This window comes from Coregonus clupeaformis, chromosome 11, assembly GCF_020615455.1.
Source record: "Coregonus clupeaformis isolate EN_2021a chromosome 11, ASM2061545v1, whole genome shotgun sequence".
NCBI lineage: Eukaryota > Metazoa > Chordata > Actinopteri > Salmoniformes > Salmonidae > Coregonus > Coregonus clupeaformis.
Genome location: NC_059202.1, coordinates 3,211,051 through 3,232,246, shown reverse-complemented (window position 1 = coordinate 3,232,246; position 21,196 = coordinate 3,211,051).

The following is a 21,196-nucleotide window of genomic DNA, read 5'->3' as shown; positions in this document are numbered from 1 at the left end:
TGTTTCCATCAGACCGACTAAGTTGCGGATAAAAGGCTGTGCGTGATGACGTAGTGCACATAACAAGCACTTTTGCACTTAAGTTTTCATGTACCAAATAAAATACATGAGTTTAATGTGTTTCGCTGCATTTTCCACTCCACCACTAGTTTTGTCACACAAACTATTATGATAAATGGCAAACTTGCCCAATCTGGTTTTCACGCATGCTCTCTAGACAACAGTTTGCGGATAAAGTGGACACTGGACAGGTTAGGTTATATGATGAGATGGATAACAGCAAGATCATTTTTATTTGTTAATTTGCAGCTAAGCACCGGTCATCATTTCACTAGCATACAAATTAAGACCCTTGATATTTACTGGAAAGGAGCATCAAGCTCATCACTGTGCACTTTCACCACCCTAGCCTAAACTGTGCATGCTTTTCCAATTCGCAGTGGGAGGGCCACACAACATAACATTGGGTGACTGCAAATGTACCTCAACATGATGGTTATTCTATCAACAATTGCGCAATAAATCGTTTCCACCGCAATAAGTCACATAATTAATTGTATCAACACATAAAGATCTGCCATGTCGAACGAACAAATTGTCGACATTTATAAAATTGTACCTACACTTCCTGTTTCCATCACACACACTTTTTTTTATACACCATGACTTTACTCAGATAAAAACTGTGGATGGGAACATGGTTTGTGAGGACATTCATTCACTAGATTGATTTGCAATTTGTTCTTTGTAAAAACCTATAAACAACTGTCCAGGTGAAGTAAGCAGATACTGTACATTAGTATTTCAGGGTATCATCAAGATGTGGTAGCTGTTCCTATTAAAGCCCACAGGCAATTACTTTAATTAATATCATAATAGAAAGAAAAACATTTCCACATTGTTTTCCGAATTCACTGAAACAATTGGTCGACCGACCACTATGAATTTTGATTATCATCCCATTAATGATCCACATTTTCTATCATTATAGGACAATTTTTAAAGAATGAATATCATGTGACCACAGTCTCAGTCTTATCATGTATCACCATCACTCTGTGCTAAGAGTTTAACCTTGAACTGCCAGCAGGAACCTAAGCAGGTTCCATCTCTTTCCCTTCCAATACAAACAGTCCCTTCAAATCAAGCGGTGCACCGTAAAGCAGCCCACTCTCACAAACCTTCCCCAGAGACACTGAACACAGTCTCCCTGCTGCTGGGGGACTCAAAGCAGTCGACTGGTGGGGTGGAAATTGACATGAGGAATATTTAGGGAGGCACGCGAGTCTGCTGCTGCTTTACACTCCATCTTCCCTCGTACCCTCTGTTGGTGCTATCCACCAGAGAGCTCTGATGCCTCCTGCCTTTTGTCTCACCACTGCCTTTGGAACAGGAGTCATTTGATGGGGAAACAGTCTATTTCATTATATTGTTGTGGGGACATTTTTATGATTTAACAAGTCTCCAGGGGAAAGCAGCTTAAGCTCTTGGGTGAGTTGAGCCCAAACCTTCCAATGGAGAGGGAAAGTGTTTTGTATCATAGACACAGGGACTCTCTTTTTCTTTCTCCCTCTCTCTTCTCTCTTTCACTTTCTCTCTCTCTCCCTCTCCCTGAGAGCTGTGTATCACCCTTGCATAACAAAGTGCAGACCATGACCTGCTGTGATGGGACTGTGCTGTTGTCTCCTGATAGCTGTGGTGAGAAACATTGGCTAATCACTGTCTGTGAATGTTTAAGTGAGTCCACAATCTATTTCAAATCAAATTTGATTTGTCACATACACGTGTTTAGCAGATGTTTTTGCGGATGTAGCGAAATGATTGTGCTTCTAGCTCCGACAGTGCAGTAATGTCTAACAAGTAATATCTAACAATTTCACAACATATACGCAATACACACAAATCTAAGTAAGGAATGGAATTTAAGAATATATACATACAGTGGGGAGAACAAGTATTTGATACACTGCCGATTTTGCAGGTTTTCCTACTTACAAAGCATGTAGAGGTCTGTAATTTTTTATCATAGGTACACTTCAACTGTGAGAGACGGAATCTAAAACAAAAATCCAGAAAATCACATTGTATGATTTTTAAGTAATTAATTTGCATTTTATTGCATGACATAAGTATTTGATACATCAGAAAAGCAGAACTTAATATTTGGTACAGAAACCTTTGTTTGCAATTACAGAGATCATACGTTTCCTGTAGGTCTTGACCAGGTTTGCACACACTGTAGCAGGGATTTTGGCCCACTCCTCCATACAGACCTTCTCCAGATCCTTCAGGTTTCGGGGCTGTCGCTGGGCAAAACGGACTTTCAGCTCCCTCCAAAGATGTTCTATTGGGTTCAGGTCTGGAGACTGGCTAGGCCACTCCAGGACCTTGAGATGCTTCTTACGGAGCCACTCCTTAGTTGCCCTGGCTGTGTGTTTCGGGTCGTTGTTATGCTGGAAGACCCAGCCACGACCCATCTTCAATGCTCTTACTGAGGGAAGGAGGTTGTTGGCCAAGATCTCGTGATACATGGCCCCATCCATCCTCCCCTCAATACGGTGCAGTTGTCCTGTCCCCTTTGCAGAAAAGCATCCCCAAAGAATGATATTTCCACCTCCATGCTTCACGGTTGGGATGGTGTTCTTGGGGTTGTACTCATCCTTCTTCTTCCTCCAAACACGGCGAGTGGAGTTTAGACCAAAAAGCTCTATTTTTGTCTCATCAGACCACATGACCTTCTCCCATTCCTCCTCTGGATCATCCAGATGGTCATTGGCAAACTTCAGACGGGCCTGGACATGCGCTGGCTTGAGCAGGGCAACCTTGCGTGCGCTGCAGGATTTTAATCCATGACGGCATAGTGTGTTACTAATGGTTTTCTTTGAGACTGTGGTCCCAGCTCTCTTCAGGTCATTGACCAGGTCCGGCCGTGTAGTTAAAAAAAAAAAAAATGTTGTTGTCATTTTAGCAGACGCTCTTATCCAGAGCGACTTACAGTTAGTGAATACATATTTAAAAATATATATATTGGCCCCCCGTAGGAATCGAACCCACAACCCTGGCGTTGCAAACGCCATGCTCTATCAACTGAGCTACATCCCTGCCGGCCATTCCCTCCCCTACCCTGGACGAATTGTGCGCCGCCCATGAGTCTCCCGGTCGCGGCCGGCTGCGACAGAGCCTGGATTCGAACCAGGATCTCTAGTGGCACAGTTAGCACTGCGATGCAGCGCCTTAGACCACTGCGCCACTCAGGAGACAGTTCTGGGCTGATCCCTTACCTTCCTCATGGTCATTGATGCCCCACGAGGTGAGATCTTGCATGGAGCCCCAGACCGAGGGTGATTGACCGTCATCTTGAACTTCTTCCATTTTCTAATAATTGTGCCAACAGTTGTTGCCTTCTCACCAAGCTGCTTGCCTATTGTCCTGTAGCCCATCCCAGCTTTGTGCAGGTCTACAATTTTATCCCTGATGTCTTACACATCTCTCTGGTCTTGACCATTGTGGAGAGGTTGGAGTCTGTTTGATTGAGTGTGGGGACAGGTGTCTTTTATACAGGTAACGAGTTCAAACAGGTGCAGTAAATACAGGTAATGAGTGGAGAACAGAAGGGCTTCTTAAAGAAAAACTAACAGGTCTGTGAGAGCCGGAATTCTTACTGGTTGGTAGGTGATCAAATACTTATGTCATGCAATAAAATGCAAATTAATTATTTAAAAATCATACAATGTGATTTTCTGGATTTCTGTTTTAGATTCCGTCTCTCACAGTTGAAGTGTACCTATGATAAAAAATTACAGACCTCTACATGCTTTGTAAGTAGGAAAACCTGCAAAATCGGCAGTGTATCAAATACTTGTTCTCCCCACTGTATATGGACAAGCAATGACAGAGCGGCATGGACTAAGATACAGTAGAATATTATAGAATACAGTATATACATATGAGATGAGTAATGCAAGATATGTAAACATTATTAAAGTGACTAGTGTTCCATTTCATAAAGTGGCCAGTGATTTCAATAGGCAGCAGCAGCCTCTAGAGAACTGGTGATGGCTATTTAACAGTCTGATGGCCTTGAGATAGAAGCTGTTTTTCATTATCTCGGTCCCAGTTTTGATGCACCTGTACTGACCTCGCCTTCTGGATGATAGCGGGGTGAACAGGCAGTGGCTCAGGTGGTTGAAGTCCTTGATGATCTTTTTTTTGCCTTCCTGTGACATCGGGTGCTGTAGGTGTCCTGGAGGGCGGGTAGTTTGCCCCCGGTAATGCGTTCGACAGACCGCACCACCCTCTGGAGAGCCCTGCGGTTGCGGACGGTGCAGTTGCCGTACCAGGCGGTGATACAGCCCGACAGGATGCTCTCAATTGTGCATCTGTAAAAGTTTGTGAGGTTTTTAGGTGCCACGCCAAATTTCTTCAGCCTCCTGAGGTTGAAGAGGCTCTGTTGCGCCTTCTTCACCACACTGTCAGCGTGGGTGGACCATTTAAGTTTGTTAGTGATGTGTACGCCAAGGAACTTTAATTTAACACCTCAATCAACCATGAAGATACCATTAAGACAATTTGAATAATGGAAATGTGGCTCTGACCTTCTTGTTGACCTGTCCTGGAGGAATTGACCTGAAAAATTGTAAACAGGGACATTTAATTACCATAAGGACCATGCCAACCAACCACAACATTTACCAGAAAGAGATTATGGTGTAGGATCAATAATGACCTGAGTTGAGCTATTGAGTTGACCAATTAATTATTGGTCTGTACAGTACACCAACATGGATGGAAAAGAGTGGGACAACCATAAAAAAATCCAACCCTGTTGGAATGTCTAGTCCAGCTACCCTAGTGTCAATTAATGCATGTCGGTGTGTTTCATTTAATGAGACTTTAATGACTGTGTATAATGCACTGCACCTGGTTGCTGACGGCCTGGCACTGACCCAAACAATGAGACCGTACCAACACCATTCAGCGTCCCCCCGCCTAGAGTGTAGAACGTATTGCACTCTGAAATCAGGTTTAGAGGCAAATTAATTCAAAAGTTAACTTATTTTACCACAGAACAAGGAGGAAAAACTGATTTTCACAGGTACAACAGCCTCAGACAAACTATACTGAACTAAAATAAAAACGCAACATGCAAAAGATTTTACTGAGTTACAGTTCATATAAGGAAATCAGTCAATTGAAATAAATTAACTAGGCCCTAATCTATAGATTTCACATGACTGGGAATACAGATAAGCATCTGTTGGTCACAGATACCTTAAAAAAAAAAGTAGGGCCGTGGATCAGAAAACCAGTCAGTATCTGGTGTGACCACCATTTGCCTCATGCAGCGGGACACATCTACTTCACTTCAGGCTGTTGATCAGGCTGTGGATTGTGGCCTGTCAAATGTTGTCCCACTCCTCTTCAATGGCTGTGCGAAGTTGCTGGATATTGATAAGAACTGGAACACGCTGTCGTACACATCGATCCAGAGCATCCCAAACATGCTCAATGGGTGACATGTCTGGTGAGTATGCAGGCCATGGAAGAACTGGAAGAATTTTCAGCTTCCAAGAATTGTGTACAGATCCTTACGACATGGGGCCGTGCATTATCATGCTGAAACATGATGTGATGGCGGCGGATGAATGGCATGACAATGGGCCTCAGGATCTCGTCACGGTATCTCTGTGCATTCAAAATGCCATAGAAAAAATGCAATTGTATTTGTTGTCCGTAGCTTATGCCTGCCCATACCATAACCCCACCACCATCATGGGGCACTCTGATCACAACGTTGGCATCAGCAAACCACTCGCCCACACGATGCCATACATGTGGTCTGCGGTTGTGAGGCTGATTGGACGTACTGCCAAATTCTCTAAAACGACGTTGGAGGAAGCTTAAGGTAGAGAAATTAACATTCAATTCTCTGGCAACAGCTCTGGTGTACTATCACCAAGCAATTCGACTGAATAAGAACAGCGCCGGAAGAAGATGGCTGCCGTTTTACAGCCCTCTAACCAATTGTACTATTATGTGTGTTTTTCCGCGTTATTTGTAATTTATTTTGTACATAATGTTTCTGCCATCGTCTCTTATAACCAAAGAGAGCTTCTGGATATCAGGACAGCGATTACTCACCTCGCATTGGACGAATATTTTTTCTTCAACGAGGCGTTCGCGAAGGATATCATACAGACACCCGACAAGGCCCAGATCCCCGTCATTCGCGTGAGGAAGAGACGGAGATATCGCGGACGCAGATCCGGGTGCCTCGTAGAGATCCGACGGCGGCGAGTAAACTGCCTCTCCCATCAATCCTATTAGCCAACGTTCAATCTTTTTGAGAATAAAATTGACGATTTAAGATTACGGTTATCCTACCAACGGGACATTAAAAACTGTAATATCTTATGTTTCACGGAGTCGTGGCTGAACGACAACAATGATAACATTCAGCTAGCGGGCTATACGCTACATCGACAGGACAGAACTGCAGACTCTGGTAAGACAAGGGGTGGCGGTCTCTGTATATTGTAAACAACAGCTGGTGCACAAAATCAAATACCAAGGAAGTCTCAAGGTTTTGCTCGCCTGAGGTAGAGTATCTTATGATAAGCTGTAGACCACACTATTTACCAAGAGAGTTTTCATCTATATTTTTCATAGCTGTCTATTTACCACCACAAACCAATGCTGGCATTAAGATTGCACTGAATGAGTTGTACAAGGCCATTAATCAACAGGAAAACGCTCATCCAGATGCAGCGCTCCCTAGTAGCCGGGACTTTAATGCAGGGAAACTTAAATCCGTTCTACCTAATTTCTACCAGCATGTTAAATGTGCAACCAGAGGGAAAAAAACTCTAGACCACCTTTACTCCACACACAGAGACGCATACAAAGCTCTCCCTCGCCCTCCATTTGGCAAATCTGACCATAACTCTATCCTCCTGATTCCTGCTTATAAGCAAAAACTGAAGCAGGAAGCACCAGTGATTCGGTTAATAAAAAAGTGGTCAGATGACGCAGATGCTAAGCTACAGGACTGTTTTGCTAGCACAGACTGGAACATGTTCGGGATTCTTCAGACAGCATTGAGGAGTACACCACATCAGTCACTGGCTTCATCAATAAGTGCATCGATGATGTCGTCCCCACAGTGACCGTACGTACATACCCCAACCAGAAGCCATGGATTACAGGAAACATCCGCACTGAGCTAAAGGGTAGAGCTGCCGCTTTCAAGGAACGGGACTCTAACCCGGACGCTTATAAGAAATCCCGCTATGACCTCCGAACGAACCATCAAACAGGCAAAGAGTCAATACAGGTCTAAGATTGAATCATACTACACTGGCTCTGACGCTCGTCGGATGTGGCAGGGCTTGAAAACTATTACAGACTACAAAGGGAAGCACAGCCGCGAGCTGCCCAGTGACACAAGCCTACCAGACGAGCTAAACCACTTCTATGCTCGCTTCGAGGCAAGCAACACTGAAGCATGCATGAGAGCACCAGCTGTTCCGACGACTATGTGATCACGCTCTCCGTAGCCGATGTGAGTAAGACTTTTAAGCAGGTCAACATTCACAAGGCCGCAGGGCCAGACGGATTACCAGGACGTGTACTCCAAGCATGTGCTGACCAACTGGCAAGTGTCTTCACTGACATTTTCAACATGTCCCTGACTGAGTCTGTAATACCAACATGTTTCAAGCAGACCACCATAGTCCCCGTGCCCAAGAACTCTAAGATAACCTGCCTAAATGACTACCGACCCGTAGCACTGACGTCTGTAGCCATGAAGTGCTTTGAAAGACTGGTCATGGCTCACATCAACAGCATAATCCCAGAAACCCTAGACCCACTCCAATTTGCATACCGCCCCAACAGATCCACAGATGATGCAATCTCTATCGCACTCCACACTGCCCTTTCCCACCTGGACAAGAGGAACACCTACGTGAGAATGCTATTCATTGACTACAGCTCAGCATTCAACACCATAGTGCCCTCTAAGCTCATCACTAAGCTAAGGATCCTGGGACTAAACACCTCCCTCTGCAACTGGATCCTGGACTTCCTGACGGGCCGCCCCAGGTGGTAAGGGTAGGTAACAACACATCTGCCACACTGATCCTCAACACGGGGCCCCCTCAGGGGTGCGTGCTCAGTCCCCTCCTGTACTCTCTGTTCACCCATGACTGCATGGCCAGGCACGACTCCAACACCATCATTAAGTTTGCCGACGACACAACAGTGGTAGGCCTGATCACCGACAACGATGAGACAGCCTATAGGGAGGAGGTCAGAGATCTGGCCGTGTGGTGCCAGGACAACAACCTCTCCCTCAACGTGACCAAGACAAAGGAGATGATTGTGGACTACAGGAAAAAAAAGAGGACTGAGCACGCCCCCATTCTCATCGACGGGGCTGTAGTGGAACAGGTTGAGAGCTTCAAGTTCCTTGGTGTCCACATCACCAACGAACTATCATGGTCCAAACACACCAAGACAGTCGTGAAGAGGGCACGACAAAGCCTATTCCCCCTCAGGAGACTAAAAAGATTTGGCATGGGTCCTCAGATCCTCAAAAAAATTCTACAGCTGCACCATCGAGAGCATCCTGACTGGTTGCATCACCGCCTGGTATGGCAACTGCTTGGCCTCTGACCGCAAGGCACTACAGAGGGTAGTGCGTACGGCCCAGTACATCACTGGGGCAAAGCTCCCTGCCATCCAGGACCTCTATACCAGGCGGTGTCAGAGGAAGGCCCTCAAAATTGTCAAAGACTCCAGCCACCCTAGTCATAGACTGTTCTCTCTGCTACCGCACGGCAAGCGGTACCGGAGTGCCAAGTCTAGGTCCAAAAGACTTCTCAACAGCTTCTACCCCCAAGCCATAAGACTCTGAACAGCTAATCATGGCTACCCGGACTATTTGCACTGCCCCCCACCCCATCCTTTTACGCTGCTGCTACTCTGTTAAGTATTTATGCATAGTCACTTTAACTCTACCCACATGTACATATTACCTCAACTACCTCAACTAGCCGGTGCCCCCGCACATTGACTCTGCAACGGTACCCCCCTGTATATATAGCCTCCCTACTGTCACTTTATTTTACTGTATATATAGCCTCCCTACTGTCACTTTATTTTACTTCTGCTCTTTTTTTCTCAACACTTTTTTGTTGTTGTTGTTTTATTCTTACTTTTTTTGTTTAAAATAAATGCACTGTTGGTTAAGGGCTGTAAGTAAGCATTTCACTGCAATGTCTGCACCTGTTGTATTCGGCGCATGTGACCAATAAAATTTGATTTGATTTGATTTGATAAATAGCTAACAAAATAGCTACACAAACTATCTGAGTTAACCTTGTATCTTTATTGACCTTTTATTTAAATATTTGCACTGTCCCTATAAACACTCACAGGGCCCTACACACACACAAACACTCACTCCCTAATTTTCTCACTCACACATAATATGCACATACATTTATACTGACTCTACACACCTGCACATCCACTCACATACAGTGCCTTCGGAAAGTATTCAGACCCATTTACTTTTTCCACTTTGTTAGGTTACAGCCTTATTCTAAAATGGATTAAATTGTTTTTTCCCCTCATCAATAACCAATAATGACAAAGCAAAAACAGGTTTTTAGAAATTGTTGCTAAACGGAAATATTACATTTACATAAGCATTCAGACCATTTACTCAGTACTTTGTTGAAGCACCTTTGGCAGCGATTAAAGCCTAGAGTCTTCTTGGGTATGACGCTACAAGCTTGGCACACCTGTATTTAGGGAGTTTCTCCCTTTCTTCTCTGCAGATCCTCTCAAGCTCTGTCAGGTTGGATGGGGAGCGTTGCTGCACATCAATTTTCAGGTTTCTCCAGCGATGTTCGATCAGGTTTAAGTCCGGGCTCTGGTTGGGCCACTCAAGGACATTCAGAGACTTGTCCCGAAGCCACTCCTGTGTAGTCTTGGCTGTGTGCTTAGGGTCGTTGTCCTGTTGGAAGGTGAACGTTCGCCCCCAGTTTTCATCAAGGATCACTCTGTACATTTACATTTACAGTCATTTAGCAGACACTCTTATCCAGAGCGACTTACAGTTAGTGAGTGCATACATTATTATTTTATATTTTTTTCATACTGGCCCCCCGTGGGAATCGAACCCACAACCCTGGCGTTGCAAACGCCATGCTCTACCAACTGAGCTACATCCCTGCCGGCCATTCCCTCCCCTACCATGGACGACGCTGGGCCAATTGTGCGCCGCCCCATGGGTCTCCCGTTCGCGGCCGGCTAAGACAGAGCCTGGATTCGAACCAGGATCTCTAGTGGCACAGCTAGCACTGCGATGCACTGCAGTGGGAGACTAGTCAGGATTGAGGCAAAGATTAACTGTACTTTGCTCTGTTCATCTTTGCCTCAATCCTGACTAGTCTCCCAGTCCCTGCCGCTGAAAAACATCCCTACAGCATGATTCTGCCACCACCATGCTTCACCGTAGGGATGGTACCAGGTTTCCTCCAGACGTGATGCTTGGCATTCAGGCCAAAGAGTTCAATCTTGGTTTCATCAGACCAGAGAATCTTGTCTCTCATGGTCTGAGAGTCTTTAGGTACCTTTTGGCAAACTCCAAGCTGTCATGTGACTTTTACTGAGGATTGGCTTCCGTCTGGCCACTGTACCATAAAGGCCTGATTGGTGGAGTGCTGCAGAAATGGTTGTCCTTCTGGAAGGTTTTCCCATCTCCACAGAGGAACTCTAGAGCTCTGTCAGAGTGACCTTCGGGTTCTTGGTCACATCCCTGACCAAGGCCCTTCTCCCCCGATTGCTGTTTGGCCGGGCGGCCAGCTCTAGGAAGAGTCTTGGTGTTCCAAACTTCTTCCATTTAAGAATGATGGAGGCCACTATGTTATTGGGGACCTTCAATGCTGCAGAAATGTTTTGGTACCCTTCCCCAGATCTGTGCCTCGACACAATGCTGTGTCGGAGCGCTATGGACAATTCCTTCGACCTCATGGCTTGGTTTTTGCTCTGACATGCACTGTCAACTGTGGGACCTTATATAAACAGGTGTGTTACGCCTTTCCAAATCATATCCAATCAATTGAATGTACCACAGTTGGACTCCAATCAAGTTGTAGAAACATCTCAAGGATGATCAATGGAAACAGGATGCACCTGAGCTCAATTTTGAGTATCATAGCAAAGGGTCTGATTAATTTTTTATAAATGTCCAAAGATTTCTCAAAACCTGTTTTTGCTTTGTCATTATGGGGTATTGTGTGTAGATTGCAGAGGATTTCTATTTATTTAATCCATTTTAGAATAAGGCTGTAATATAACTGTCACACCCTGGCTCTGGGGACTCTTAAATGTTGAGCCAGGGTGTGGATTTTCAATGTTTTGTTTTCTATGTTTTTGGTTCTAGTTCGTTTTGATCTATGTTGGCCAGGGTGGTTCCCAATCAGAGGCAGCTGTAGCTCGTTGTCTCTGATTGGGGACCATACTTAGGCAGCCTGTTTTCACTAGTTTATTGTGGGATCTTGTTCTGTAAGGTTTTCTGTATAACCTAGGACTTCACGTATCGTTTCATTTGTTGTTTTGGTTCGTGTAAGTACAAATAAAGAATGTACGCTTATCACGCTGCGCCTTGGTCCGTATCTTCCTGTAACGATCATGACAGAAGATCCCACCACCAGAGGACCAAGCAGCGTGCCCAGGAGGAGAAGTTGGCGATGTCCCAGGTGGACGAATGGTGGTCATGGGAGGACATATTCACGGGCAGAGGGCAATGGGCAAAAGTAAATGCCCAGGCAGGAGAGGAGAAACGGCGACAACCGTGCCGACGACGGACACGCGAGAGGCAACCCCAATAAAAAAAAATTGGGGGGCACACGCCGTGGACGACGGGGCTGCTGGAGGCAGCTACAGGACTATTCGGCGGACTAGGAGAGGAGGCCACCAGGTTTGGGGGGCTGGAAGGGTGGTTGGCGGAGCCTAGAGGTAGAGCAGAGCCAACTCCCCGTACTCAGGCTAGGCAGCGTGAGACTGGGCAGGTTCCGTGTTATGCGGAGCCACGTACTGTGCCGCGAGTGTTCCGGCACAGTCCTGTACGTCCTGTGGTAGCACCACGCACGTGTCGTGCTAAGGTGGGCCAGGACGGAGTGTGCTGGCTCAACGCTCGTGGCCTCCAGTACCCCTCCTCAGTCCCGGATATCCTGCGCCAGTGCCACGTGCTGTAGTGCCAGTACGAGTGCACAGCCCTGTACGTCCTGTGCTGATGCCTCACACAGATTGTGTGGAAATAGGCATTCAGCCAGGACGGGTTGTGTCAGCTCTCCGCTCCAGACCTCCAGTCCGTCTCCACAGTCCAGCCCGGCCTGTGGTGCGCGTCGCCAGTCCGTCTCCACAGTCCAGCCCTGGCTCCACAGTCACGCCCTGGCTCTGGGGACTCTTAAATGTAACGATCGTGACAGTAACAAAATGTGGAAAAAGTCAAAGGGTCTGAATACTTTGGTTATCTTATATCCTGTTGCCTAGTCACCTTACCCCTATACATATCTACCTCCATCACTCCAGTATCCCTGCACATATAAATATGGTATTGGAACTGACTTTTTAAATGTTTCCTGTATATACTGTAGCTAATCAAATGGCTATCCGGACTACCTGCATTGACCCTTCTTTGCACTAACTCTCTTGCTCTGACTCTATGCACACACACTGGACTTAATCCACACACTCACACATACTTACACTGACACCCCAACACATACATACACACACACACACACACACATACACACATAACTGACGCCACACACACACACACCACATACGCTGCTGCTACTGTCTTATCTATCCTGTTGCCTAGCTTACTTACTTTATTGTGTATTTCATATTTTCTATTCTTATTTCTCGTGTGTTTTTTTTTCTAGTAATACATTGTTATTGATTATTGCAATATTGGGTTTCGAGTTTGCAAGAAAGGAATTTCACTGTACTTGTGCATGTGACATTAAAACTTGAATCTTGAAACTTCCTGCAGTCAGCATGCCAATTGTACACTCCCACAAAACTTGAGACATCTGTGGCATTGCGTTGTGTGACAAAACTGCACATTTTAGAGTGGCCTTTTATTGTCCCCAGCACAAGGGGCACCTGGGTAATGATCATGCTGTTTAATCAGCTTCATGATATTGTCACACTCTGGCTCCAGGACTTGTGTATTTGAGCCAGGGTGTATGTTGTTTTGTTGGGTTTTGGGTGATTGTTTATGTTTGCATGTCTGTCACGTTTATTTCTAGGTTGGGAGTTCTGGGTGTCTATTTCTAGGTCGTTGATTGGTGTCGTGTGACTCCCAATCGGAGGTAACGAGTGTCAGCTGTCGGCTCGTTATCTCTGATTGGGAGCCATATTTAAACTGTTGTGTTTCACTGTTTGTTTGTGGGTTTTTGTTCCATGTTTCTGTCAGTGTTACAGAGGACTTCACTATCGTCATTTGTTGTTTTTTTCGTGGTTGCTTTATGAAATAAAGTCATTATATTCACTCCACGCGCTGCGTATTGGTCCGCTCCTTTAGACGATCGTGACAGAAAAACCCACCATAAAAGGACCAAGCAGCGTGTCAAGCGGCAACAGGATCCACCTACACAGGATTTATATCCACCCATAAAGGATTCATGGACATGGGAGGAGATACTGGATGGTAAGGGTCCTTGGGCACAACCGGGAGAATATCGCCTCCCTCGTGAAGAGCTGGAGGCAGCTAAAGCCGAGAGGAGGCGATATGAGGAGGCAGCACGGAGGCAAGGCTGGAAGCCGGGAGTACTACCCAAAAAAATTTTTTGGGGGGCACATGGCTTGGCGCCTGGGCAGCAGGAGGCTGCCACAGGGAGATGTGGAGAGAAGGCTATCGGATTACGGGAGCCATTGGCGAGTAGAGGGAGGGAAGTTGTTGTCGCACGGCATGAGAGACTGAAGTGTGTTACCAGTCCGGTCCGGCCCGTTCCTGATCCCCAGTTAAGGCCAGTGGTGTGTGTTCCCGGTACGGACCGGCCTGTTCCTGCTCCAAGCACGTATCCTACGGGTGCGTCACCAGCCCAGCCCGGCCTGTTCCTTCAGAGCCGTCCGCGGCAGACCGAGCCGCTAGAGCCTTCCGCCAGACAGAATCATACACCTGCTATGGAATCAGCAGGAGCCGACGCAGCCTATGCTGGACTGGAGGCTCGGGTTCGTGACGGGCAGGAGCGGCTCATGCGGATGGGAGCCGTCCTGCTGGAGGTGATGACTGCAATCCGAGGCTGGGGTCCGCCTCCACCGCTAGCCGCCCAGCCAGCACCATCAGCCAGCCATGAGCAGCCAGACCCGTCAGCCAGCCATGAGCAGCCAGATCCGTCAGCCAGCCATGAGCAGCCAGACCCGTCAGCCAGCCATGAGCAGCCAGATCCGTCAACCAGCCATGAGCAGCCAGATCCGTCAGCCAGCCATGAGCAGCCAGATCCGTCAGCCAGCCATGAGCAGCCAGATCCGTCAGCCAGCCATGAGCAGCCAGATCCGTCAGCCAGCCATGAGCAGCCAGATCCGTCAGCCAGCCATGAGCAGCCAGACCCCGTCAGCCAGCCGCATGAGCAGCCAGATCCGTCAGCCAGCCATGAGCAGCCAGATCCGTCAGCTAGCCACGAGCAGCCAGATCCGTCCAGCCAGCCATGAGCAGCCAGATCCGTCAGCCAGCCATGAGCAGCCAGATCCGTCCAGCCAGCCATGAGCAGCCAGATCCGTCAGCCAGCCATGAGCAGCCAGATCCGTCAGCTAGCCACGAGCAGCCAGATCCGTCAGCCAGCCATGAGCAGCCAGATCCGTCAGCCAGCCATGAGCAGCCAGATCCGTCAGCCAGCCATGAGCAGCCAGACCCGTCAGCCAGCCACGAGCAGCCAGATCCGTCAGCCAGCCATGAGCAGCCAGATCCGTCAGCTAGCCATGAGCAGCCAGATCCGTCAGCCAGCCATGAGCAGCCAGATCCGTCCAGCCAGCCATGAGCAGCCAGATCCGTCAGCCAGCCATGAGCAGCCAGATCCGTCAGCCAGCCATGAGCAGCCAGATCCGTCAGCTAGCCATGAGCAGCCAGATCCGTCAGCCAGCCATGAGCAGCCAGATCCGTCAGCCAGCCATGAGCAGCCAGATCCGTCAGCCAGCCATGAGCCGTCCAGCCAGGATCTGCCAGAGCCGTCCAGCCAGGATCCGTCAGCCAGCCATGAGCCGTCCAGCCAGGATCCGCCAGAGCCGTCCAGCAAGGATCCGCCAGAGCCGTCCAGCCAGGATCCGCTAGAGCCGTCCAGCCAGGATCCGCCAGAGCTGTCCAGCCAGGATCCGCCAGCCAGCCAGGATCCGCCAGAGCCAGCCAGCCAGGATCCGCCAGAGCCGTCCAGCCAGGATCCGCCAGAGCCGTCCCAGCCGGGATCCGCCAGAGCCGTCCAGCCGGGATCCGCCAGAGCCGCCAGCCGGGATCCGCCAGAGCCGACCAGCCAGGAGCCACCAGAGCCGTCCAGCCAGGATCCGCCAGAGCCGTCCAGCCAGGATCCGCCAGAGCTGTCCAACCAGGATCCGCCAGCCAGCCAGGATCCGCCAGAGCCGTCCAGCCAGGATCCGCCAGAGCCGTCCAGCCAGGATCCGCCAGAGCCGTCCAGCCAGGATCCGCCAGAGTCGTCCAGCCAGGACCCGCCAGAGCCGTCCAGCCGGGATCCGCCAGTGCCGTCCAGCCGGGATCCGCCAGAGCCGTCCAGCCGGGATCCGCCAGAGCCGTCCAGCCGGGATCCGCCAGAGCCGTCCAGCCGGGATCCGCCAGAGCCGTCCAGCCGGGATCCGCCAGAGCCGTCCAGCCGGGATCCGCCAGAGCCGACCAGCCAGGAGCCACCAGAGCCGTCCAGCCAGTATCCGCCATTCAGCCTGGTACTGCCCCTTAGTCTGGTACTGCCCCTTAGTCCGGTACTGCCCCTTAGTCCGGTGCTGCCCCTTAGTCCGGTGCCGCCCCTTAACCCAGTGGGGTTTAGTTGGGGGGTGGTCATGTGGAGGAGGCTAGGGAAGCGGGTGGTGACTAAGGTGGGATGGGGACCACGACCAGGGGCAGAACCGCCACCGTGTACAGACGCCCACCCAGACCCTCCCCTAGACTGTATGCTGGTGCGCCCGGAGTTCGCACCTTTAGGGGGGGGTACTGTCACACTCTGGCTCCAGGACTTGTGTATTTGAGCCAGGGTGTATGTTGTTTTGTTGGGTTTTGGGTGATTGTTTATGTTTGCATGTCTGTCACGTTTATTTCTAGGTTGGGAGTTCTGGGTGTCTATTTCTAGGTCGTTGATTGGTGTCGTGTGACTCCCAATCGGAGGTAACGAGTGTCAGCTGTCGGCTCGTTATCTCTGATTGGGAGCCATATTTAAACTGTTGTGTTTCACTGTTTGTTTGTGGGTTTTTGTTCCATGTTTCTGTCAGTGTTACAGAGGACTTCACTATCGTCATTTGTTGTTTTTTCGTGGTTGCTTTATGAAATAAAGTCATTATGTTCACTCCACGCGCTGCGTATTGGTCCGCTCCTTTAGACGATCGTGACAGATATGCCACACCTGTCAGGTGGATGGATTATCTTGGCAAAGGAGAAATGCTCACTAACAGGGATGTAAACAAATTTGTGCACAACATTTGAGAGAAATAAGCTTTTTGTGCGAATGGAACATTTCTGGGATCTTTTATTTCAGCTCATGAAACATGGGACCAACACTTTACATGTTGCGTTTATATTTTTATTTAGTGTATTTTCCACACACACAAACACGCATGCACGCACACACACGAACACAAACACACACACACCTGCACTAACAAGGTTACCCAACCCTCTTTGGCTGGGTTGCATTTCCCAAAGGCACATCCGTGCAGTTACTATGACTCCCCTCCATAAAGGAAATGACCAAGTCAGTCCTTCAGCAAACTGTTTACTTGATTTCCTAGATTCTATCCCACAGTTTCTCTAATGGGTATTTCACCATGCAAGGACTGTCTTTGTCTTTAGATCCGAGAATCAAAGTGGAGCTGTTATGTTGCTGCTGTGCTGCAGTAGTGGAAACCTGTGTTTTTCTGTGAATTAGGGTCAGAAGAAGAAGGAACAGAGGTGAGATTGACAAAGCCTTAGGGCCAGTTTTTTTTTCCTGATCAGGTCATGTGGTCAGAAAAACTCATGGGCCTGCAGATGTTACAGAGAAAATAAGGAACAAAAGCAGAGGTATCCAATAATGTCTCAATAAGCCATGCACACTAGGGATTCATATTTTACAGAAAACCTACCAAGTTTAAATACTGGGAATAATTCATATTTATCCTGAGTCCCACAAAAATCGTAAGTGGCCATTTAAAGCAGTGGTCCTCTGTAGCTCAGCTGGTAGAGCACAGCGCTTGTAACGCCAAGGTAGTGGGTTCGATCCCCGGGACCACCCGTACACAAAAATGTATGCACGCTTGACTGTAAGTCGCTTTGGATAAAAGCGTCTGCTAAATGGCATATTATATTATATTATAAAGCGTTTAAAACCAAGATATGGTCACTATGGCAAGGTTCTCCCCAAATAAGAGGGGCGCTGCGCCACCTTGTCAGCTTGGCTGTGCCACTATGTAAAGATGTCAGAGCAAATTAAACTAATATTTAGTAATGATAAAATAACTATCTTTGATCGCCAATGACATTGTTGTGAATTGCGAAACAGGCAGTTCATAAATTCAGAGCGTTATCATGTTCCTCAATTAATTCAGCGCATTTTAGCATCTCGACACAGAACGCGCTCAGGATGCACAGAGCGCACCGCGAGCTATAGCGTTGTAACAGCAGTCAAACAAAAGTAAAATGACCAAAGTTGCTAAGCTTGTTAGATAACCCCCTTCAACAAATGACAGAACCCCCGGAGTTCCTCAAGGAACCATTGCTAATCAATGGTTCATATTTGTACCTTTGGTTAGTTGAGGGGTTCTTGGAGAAACAATTGTGTCAAAAATAGATTCACTACTCGAGGCTTTGATTAATAATGTGTACACTAGTGGCACTTGCTGGTCAAAATAATTTACAGCAGCCAAATTATTATAGATGACGTCCCACACTCCGTAGCGCGTGCGCAAGGTAGCCTTTTCGTCTTGTACAAAAACCAATACCAAACCAATCAGGTGGTTGTTCGACGAAACAAAGCTTCGGACGTCATTGATCACGCACTTCTGATAAAGCGATACAGGCATCGGCACACTGCTTTGAAGTAAACTGCTTAGTGATTTCAATGCATGCCTCGGAGCTCTGGTATCAAACGCAACATCACTAGTAGCATGGAGCATACTGCTGTCATATCCTGTTACTGTTTAGACCTGGCCAGCCGAGTGCAGGTGGGCTCTCTGTCAACATGAGGCTCTTGCTAGTCCTGCCCCAAATACACACATGTACACACACATGCACGCACACACACACACACACACACACACACACACACACACACACACACACACACACACACACACACACACACACACACTATTAGGAGTGTTCCCCTATGTACATATTTGAGTGTATGTGTGTCAGAGGAGAGGGATGATAAACCAGTGTTTGAGAAGTGGTGTCTGGTGTGTTAGGAGGACATGCATATGCACTCCAAGTTCCTTGACAGAAAGGTGACATATTAAGTATTTCCCTACCCCCTACCCATTACCCCCTACTCTAACCCTGGCCTAGTCCCTTACTCTCAAACCACTAAGTTTCCAACATGACCTGACTTGTGTGTGTGTTACACATGGTGTTACAGGAGCACCTGGATCTCTGCACCATGATGGCCGACTTCATACAGTTCCTGTTACTACGAAAACCGAGCAACATCATCAAGGACTTCTCCCCCTTCGCCTTCCGCCAACCCCCGGGGGGCACCTTCAACACCTCCTCACCTTGAAGACACACTTGGCTGCGTCTCAATAGTCTGGTAGCTTCCTCTCACAGACACTTTAGTGAGGACAATACTCTTCTGGTTAGTAGTTGACACTAGTATACACAGTGGCCCTTGAGAGTAATTATGAAATATTAATGCTTTTATGGATTTTTTGTGATACTGTTTTTACTGTCTACTGTTTTGCATGAGCTGTATTGAAACAAATTCCAATCAACTCTGTTGATGTGGCAATCACAAGAGTTACAGTTATGTCTTGTATGTTTCCCATGATAAATATCTGTTAATCACTTTTTCCTCTAGTGAGAATTCCAGTAACTGCTACTTTGCTTTGGCTCTGAAGTGATTAACCCATATATTTGTAAGAATAAAGTTATAAATGAAATTATGCTCATGCGCTTCTGACTCAACAAGTAATGTTATTGTTTGTATGACTTTGCTGCCCTGATGGGAATGTGACAGCATTTGAATAACACAATTATGTGTGTTTTAATATTCCAGACCATCTTCCAAGGCAGACTGAGACAGCATTGACTTTCCATACCAAACTGTCTCTGCTTCTCTTATTTCCCCCTCATATAAAATAGCAGAAAGACAAAATCATATTTGAGAGCTTTTTGAAGGTAGAGGAACCATTTTCAAACCATTTTGAGCACAAATGAAAAGCAACATTTCATCCATGTACATGTATCTACTGACACACTGGCACTTCAATGCACTTAAGAGGCAGGGTCAACTCAGTGGGGACAGGTCAGGATGGTGAGCACACATCAGATACAGCATCATTACACTCTTGCACTATACATTTTCTACATGCTTTAGTTTCAATGACCTAAAAACAAACTTGAGCCACCGGGAAAGGGACCCGAGTCAGAATGTACTGTAGCCTACACCAAAGTCTGATGAACTGTTTTCTTTTTGATTTGGTGTGATCAGGTCTTCAACAACAACAAAACATTTACAAAATCAAACACCTTTGTGATTTGCTGAATTAAGACTACAGTTCCCAGAGTACACCTGATGTTACCAAGCTATGTCTGCGTCAAGACATGATTGTTGTGATTGCGTTGTGTTAAACGGAAAATATCACACAACTGTCTTCTGAGTTGCACATATAGAGCAAGCTAGATCACAGTCCTCTTAGTCCTGAGTAACTTACTTACATACACAACATTTTCTTCATGTTTCCAGGGGTTGTGTCAAGGTTTTGTGTGTGATGGTGCTTTGTGCCTGCAGATTTCCCCTCCCCCACTAATCAAGATCCATGACCCAGCTCTAGCTAGCGCTGGAATGCATATCACTGCTCCTGCACGGCTGGGCTCCAGTGCTAGTGCGCATGTACTAATGGGCTCCTGAAACACGAACTAGCAAGATGTCAGCCCCCACGAATTGGCGTATGCGACCGTGAGAAGATTACGTTGAAAACAACGGTCGGCCATCTTGGAGGCTGTATCTAGTTCTTATTATAGGTCAGTGGAATATACTCTTGCCCTTAAGAACAAATGCAGCATGCCAGTCCAATAGGAAGACAATAGGACATGATTGGACATCTAGAAGTATTTATATCTTGTTCCTTTATTGCTTTTTCAACCTCATTATGAGCTTTGGATAACAGTGTTGCTTTGAGGATTATCTCTTTGCCTTGTTCTCGCTCTCTCTTTGATAAAGACAGAAGGAGGAGTGTATTTTCAGGGGATGTTTTCGAGTTTACCATTGTGCAGTACTACGTTCCTCAGAAGTACTTTTTAATTGGCATATTTGCATAGAGCCGATACAATAACACTGAAGCTCAACTCAATTGTTAGTGATACAGAGTAACCAGGGACACAATTGATTATTTGTTATCAATTTCCTGTGGGCAACAAAGCGTATCACTCTTAGAGTGATCCTTTGGCAAAAATCATCATATGCCCTTTCCAAGATCAAAGCCAAGTGCATCCTTTGATTGTTTTACAGTTCCCTCTATCGAATATAGCAATGATTAAAAAGGAAGAAAATCAATTCAGTGCAGCTCATTGTTTTGGATTGCATTAATCAAAGTGTATGCACGCTCTCTAAATAAATTATGCTCCCCCCAATTTCCTGGCAAGTATTCCTCCCCGCTGTGTGATTTGTCTTATGAAAACAAACATGTTCAGATGCAAACTGAAATCTCTGATCTGAAACCCAGAGGGGGAATATGCCATTGTATATTCAGGGGTATTTAT